Source organism: Cupressus sempervirens, chromosome 3 (assembly GCF_028749045.1).
Source record: "Cupressus sempervirens isolate cs-2001-9-10 chromosome 3, ASM2874904v1, whole genome shotgun sequence".
Classification (NCBI taxonomy): domain Eukaryota; kingdom Viridiplantae; phylum Streptophyta; class Pinopsida; order Cupressales; family Cupressaceae; genus Cupressus; species Cupressus sempervirens.
Genome location: NC_143120.1, coordinates 738,222,886 through 738,228,980, shown reverse-complemented (window position 1 = coordinate 738,228,980; position 6,095 = coordinate 738,222,886).

Sequence of the window (6,095 nt, the reverse complement as noted above, 5' to 3'; positions counted from 1 at the left end):
GAGCAACAATTGACATGGAGGGCCTCCGAGCGTGCGCTTGAAATCGAATCTCACACATCTTTGTTTTGGGTTTAAAATGAACACACACTCAATCTTGAATGCCTTAAAGAAAATCAATCGATACTTGATGTGGAGGGCCTCTGAGTGCACGAGTTTGCTTTTGTTGACCCTAACTCTTCTTCTTGTTTGCATTCTTCGATTGATTTACTTTTGTTGGCACTTCAAGTTTGAATTGAACATTGTCTCTTAAACATGAGTGTTTGCAAAGTCTAGATTAGCACACATAAGAGTCAGGTGGTAAAAGAACAAGCATGTTTTTTACCCCAAGGTCATCCAAGTCTTCTCTCCCCTTGTCGTCTTTCGAGGCCATCTTGGGTGCATAAGATTAGGATCCAAAACATTGTTTCTTTTTAGGAGGCCTACCTGGGGATTTCATCACCCCTTGGATGACCTCAACTCTAGCATTTTGGTGGAGTATAAGAACCGGGAGGTGAATCGAAAGACACCTCTCTTGGGATCAAGATTTTGTCACTCAGGCTAAGCCTCAAGGAACTTTATACCCTTGAGAAGTGAAAGAGGAGAAGTGGGTTACCACTCCTCTCGACTGTGTGACATCTTTTTGGTCTCATCTACGGATTTGGGCCTCACATAGCTTGGGTATATCGAGGACTCCCTAGCTAAACCAACTGTCAGCCTTGCAGAAAACCATCTAGGATGTTAATATGTTTGAAGTGACTGAACGAAACATTTGTAGAACATACACACTCCTCAGCACAAGTATCACATTCTGAGAACCATAAACTTCTATCTGGGTATTCCTATCTATTGCTTGATTTTATTTTACTTGTTAAATGAATGTTTTCCAAACTTGGTCAATTCTAGCTTAGGGCACATTTAGTGTAGTCACTACCTATTTTTGAAGTTGAAAAAGTTGAAGCAAAACAACCCAGATCTCCCAAAGCCAAGCAAATTCAGGAATTTATGTCGAAACAACCCAAATCCAAACAAAAGTTTCACAAAGTCAAACTCAAGCCATCTCTGGCATACCAAGAACTTTCAGCCAAGAGAAAAGAAATAACACCAAGCTCGTGAATTGCCAAACTCCACAAAGCAGAGGACAAAGCTGCCGACGAAGCACTTCAAGAGGCCTGGTTAGAGCACACCATCAAATATAGCCAACATCCAGGAGTTAATCCTGCTTATGCCTTACCAATTAGACATGATTTCTATGATTAGACACCCTTGTTTCTCCACATCTTCTTGGATAAGCTTCACTTTAGAGTCATATTTGTAGAAAAGCTAGCCATCTTAGGTTATCCCCGTAAGCATTATTAGCTCATCCATCTCATTTAGAACCAAACCATCTAGCCAGCAATCCAAAATCTGCACATCTAAGCTTTCAAAATTGTTGTCACCTTGCCAAAAGTTTGCCATTCCTAGAATCTTCCAAATCCACCAATCTCACCAAGGTTATCCCTTTGACAGAGCTTTGTCTAGGGTAATCTAGCTTTGTCACTTGTTATCCCTCATCACCTTGAGCTAAAGGTTGGGATCCACAAGTGGTCAATCTCGTGTTCTTCCTAAAGGATCATCAGTCTATCCTTAAGTTGACACAATCACCACCAAGCTTGCACATAGGAAAGCAGACCTTTCGTGCTTTGGAAACATATCTTTGAAGTTAGAATCCCCAACCCAATCCTCCTTAGGTTTTGTCATATAGCTTTGCCTCAACCTAGGAAATCATTTGCATAGAAACGCCTTCCCCCTTTTGCATCCATCAGCATTATTACATCTCATCCCTAGGAACATTCTGCATCTTCATGCCACTCATCACTCACTTAGCGAAGAAGAAAGAAACAATGGAGCCCTATCATTTGGATCGAACAACATCACCCCCCTTGAGCACTCAGCCATCCTTCAGCCCAGAGAAAGCTATGCCATCACCTACTGACATTGAAGCTTTCATGAACCAACCAGGAAATGTAGTATTGGTAAACGCCATTATAGGCAAGAACAAAGAGACAATCATGGCTAATTTTCAAAGGGACAATGTAAGAACCTTTGATTTTGGAAGACCCCCTCCATTATCAGATCCATCTCACCCATTGTTTGGGTAGTTGCCACCACCCATAGGCTCATATGATCCAAATTATCCTCAACATGTGCCAAAACAAGAGCCTCAAGCCAATCCTTTTGATCCAACAGACCCAAACATACCATCCTCCACCCAAGTTGAAATCTCCATTCCACAAGCCAATTCAGCCACTACCACTCCATCCTTGGTTCATACCTCTCCACTCCAAACCCCCTTTACCCAAAACACCTCACCATTCACTCCCTTCACTATTGCTACTACTGCTCCCCAACCCAACCTTCCAAATGCACCCATCTCCCAAATCAGTGCTAGCATCTTTGGCCAACCTCAGAAATATACAACAGGGATGTCACCCATGGGGCCAAGTAATCAACCTTTCATCACCCCTAGAATGTTTACTTCATCTCAGAGCACAATTCCATCATTTCCACTAGGTCCTTGGAGCTCAGTGCCATCAGCCACAAATCCACAAGCTACTACCCTCGCTCCACAAAGCTATCAAACCCCACAAGCTGCCACCAATGTTCTGCCAAGCTCTCAAGTGGCCCAAGCTCCTGCCACCACTCTACCAAGCTTCCAAATCCAACCACCAAGCTATCAAACCCCATTAGTTCCATTCCCAAGCTTTCAATTCCCACCACCTCCACCACCAAGTAATCCATTACCTCCTATTACCAACTACTTTTCAATGCCACTTCTAGGAGGTAATCCACCAATCCAACCAACCACCAATTATTTGCAGGTACCATCCCAAATGGGGGCACAACCCACATACCTTGGTCAAACCCCACAAGCCCCCTGATCCTTTCCCCAAGCTTCACAACCATCTTATACCTTACCTCCACAAAGCCATTCATTTATCCCACAGCCATCTTATGTTCCTCAATCCCAACCTGAAATCTCATATCAACAGCAAGCCTCGCAGCACATGTAGCAATATGCACCACCTCCCCCTCAACAACCTGTCATCCACCATGCAGCTGCCCAAACAATGTACAATCCTTATTAGCAAATCCCTCACAGCCATCCATATTCAATGGCCCCATCTAGTGCATACCTACCTCAAGGCACTCCTACATTGGGGGCACCCCAGCCATCACCTATCAATTCAGAATGGGAGCAAATGAAGACAGCTCTGAAAGCCATCCAAGAAGGGAATGATCCGAAGACATTCAAGTTTGAGAATGTGTGTCCTTACCCATTTGACAGCGCCATTACCATGACACCATTTCCCAAACACTTTGAGGTACCCAAATTTGACAAGTTTAGAGGAAAAGGAGACCCTGTCACACATATCAAAGAATTTTACATGCACTGCCAGGACGTGGCATACAATGATGTCTTCCTCTTACGCCTTTTTCCCAAAAGCTTGGCTGGACTAGCTCTTGAATGGTTTTAGAGAATCCCCTATGGCACAATTAAAAACTTTGCTGAATTATCTGAGGCATTCGTAGCCCAATATGCCCATCTTGTTGAAATAGAGCTATCAATAGTTGATCTTGTCCACACCAAGCAAAAAGGTGGAGAAAGCCTTGTCGAATACCTACAAAGACGGCAATACCTTACCACCCACATATCCTACACCTTGCCAGAATGCCATGTGGTGAAATTTTTTATTGATAATGCCCATCCCAGCTTGGCTCACCACATGACCATGAACTGCTTGCAGACCTATAAGGATATCAAAGAGAAATGAATGATCCTTGAGCAAGGACTCATTAAAGATGGTGTGGTCAAGATTTACAAAGAGGCCAACCAAAATCAATCACATTCAAATGAAAAGTCTAGGTATTGGAACAAAAACAAGCATGTTGCAACAGATGGGGTTACTGACACCAGACATGTGAATATTGTTGGTCCTTCTCAAAACCAGTCTAATCCACCATATCAACCAAACAACCAACAAGCTATCAATTACCAACAATAGAATAACCAAAGCTATCAAAACCACAATACAAAACCCAACTTTCAAGGGTCTACCAATCAAGCTAATGCCATCGATGTAGCTGCAGGGCAAAAACCCAGATTCCAACCTGCACCTAGAAACTATACACCCCTTGGTGAGCCATTGGATGTCATTTTTGAGAAATTGGCTAAGGAAAACCTCATCAAATTTCCTCCTACCCAGAAAATTGATTCAAGCCAATCTAAAGTTTCATGGTACAAGGACAATGAGTATTGCAAGTTCCATAGGGTAAACGGTCACACCACCCTCAGATGCATGAAACTAAAAGATTATGTGCAGGACCTCATTGATCGAAAAGAAATCATAGTTGGAGCACAAACCTCTCCTAATGCAGGCTTATAGATCTATCAAAATACATTTCCTCCTCACAATAACCAAAATCCTGGAAAAGAACCTATCCAAAACAATAACAACAACAACAACTGCCAACCAAACCAACAACATGGGAAGAACAATGACCAAACTTCATCCTATATAGGCTATGGTAGCCTTATAGGTTGTATATCCAAGAAAGAGCCTTCTGTCAATGTTATCAATATCCGAGGACCAGACAATAAGTGTGTAGTCACCACTTGAAGAGTGCGATTTAACATCACAGGCCCACTAGTTTCATCAACACCATCAGCTCCATCAAAAAGCTGGTACAATATCTTGGAACACTTGGGGAACATGCTAGCCCAAATCTACATTTTAGACCTTCTCTGCACTAGTCCTATGTACAAAGACATCCTTGACAGTGCTCTCATAGAATCCTGTGTCCCTTCTGATATCAACGCTACTGACTTTCATAATCTCATCAGACACCTATCCTCCTCATGTGCCCTATCATTCAAACCCACCGACATACCCGCGGTCAAGCCTGATCACACCCTTCTGCTTCGCATAGCCATCATGGCATCCAATTTTGTTGTGAAAAGAGTAATGATAGATAATGGATTAGCCTTGAACATTTGCACCCTAAAATTCATAAAACAAGCTGGGTATACTGAGGCAAATATGATTAGTGAGGTTATCACCATCAAAGCTTATGACAACTTGGAAAGAACCACATAAGGAACTATTTTTCTGCCAATCAAGGTTGGGCCGGTCATCCAAGAGATGGTTTTCCATGTTATTGATCTAAACCTACCATTTAACATCCTCCTTGGCCACCCATGGATTCATGCCATGAAAGCCGTTCCATCCATGTACCATCAGTGCATCAAATTTTTGCATCAGGGTGCTGAGATGACCATCCATGTCGATCCAGAACCCTTTGCTTACTGCAATGTGGTTGAAGCCTCATATACGAATCATTACCCTAGAATTGATATCAGCATAGCCATCGCTAGCTCATCCCACACTTGTAATGACCGAAAAACCATCCTCACCTCCACCTTATCTACCATGAAGATCAATAACAAAGGCTGTGGAGAGTATAGTCTGTCAGATGCATTTGCTGTCGGGGCACTCCCACTTGATCCACATGCCCATAGATGACCGACATATCACAAAACTAGGGAGATTCCACCTCCTCGATACAAACAGTTTGGCCCAACCACCTTTGTATCCTCAAAAATCCCTCTTCATGAAGAGCTCACTCCAAATATCAACAATTGGTTACATAAGGATGCACCTCCAAGAAATCAAGAACGCCTTGACCACTTTAGCCAGAAGTATCCCCAAGAACATAAGCTCATCACTGAAAAATGGAACTATCAAAGAGGTGGACTAGGACCAGAAGAAAGGGGCATGCAATGTCGCATCGAAGCACATAAGTGGGAAACGAAGTCAAATCTTGGCTTTGGCATACCCACAACTGGGGGCACCAACAAGAATGGTCATGCTTTTTCGAACATCCACCGTGACCTTGTCAAAATCGAAGACATTCCTGAGGAAGTTGAAAAGAGAGCCTACAACGATATCCCAAACCAAATCTTCCTAGGAGACTCTATTCTTCGAGAACTATCCATCCATCTCATTGACCTGCCACTCGCTCATCCACAACTCATAGATTGGGACCAACCAAGCGTCATACACATTGATGAGTTGACA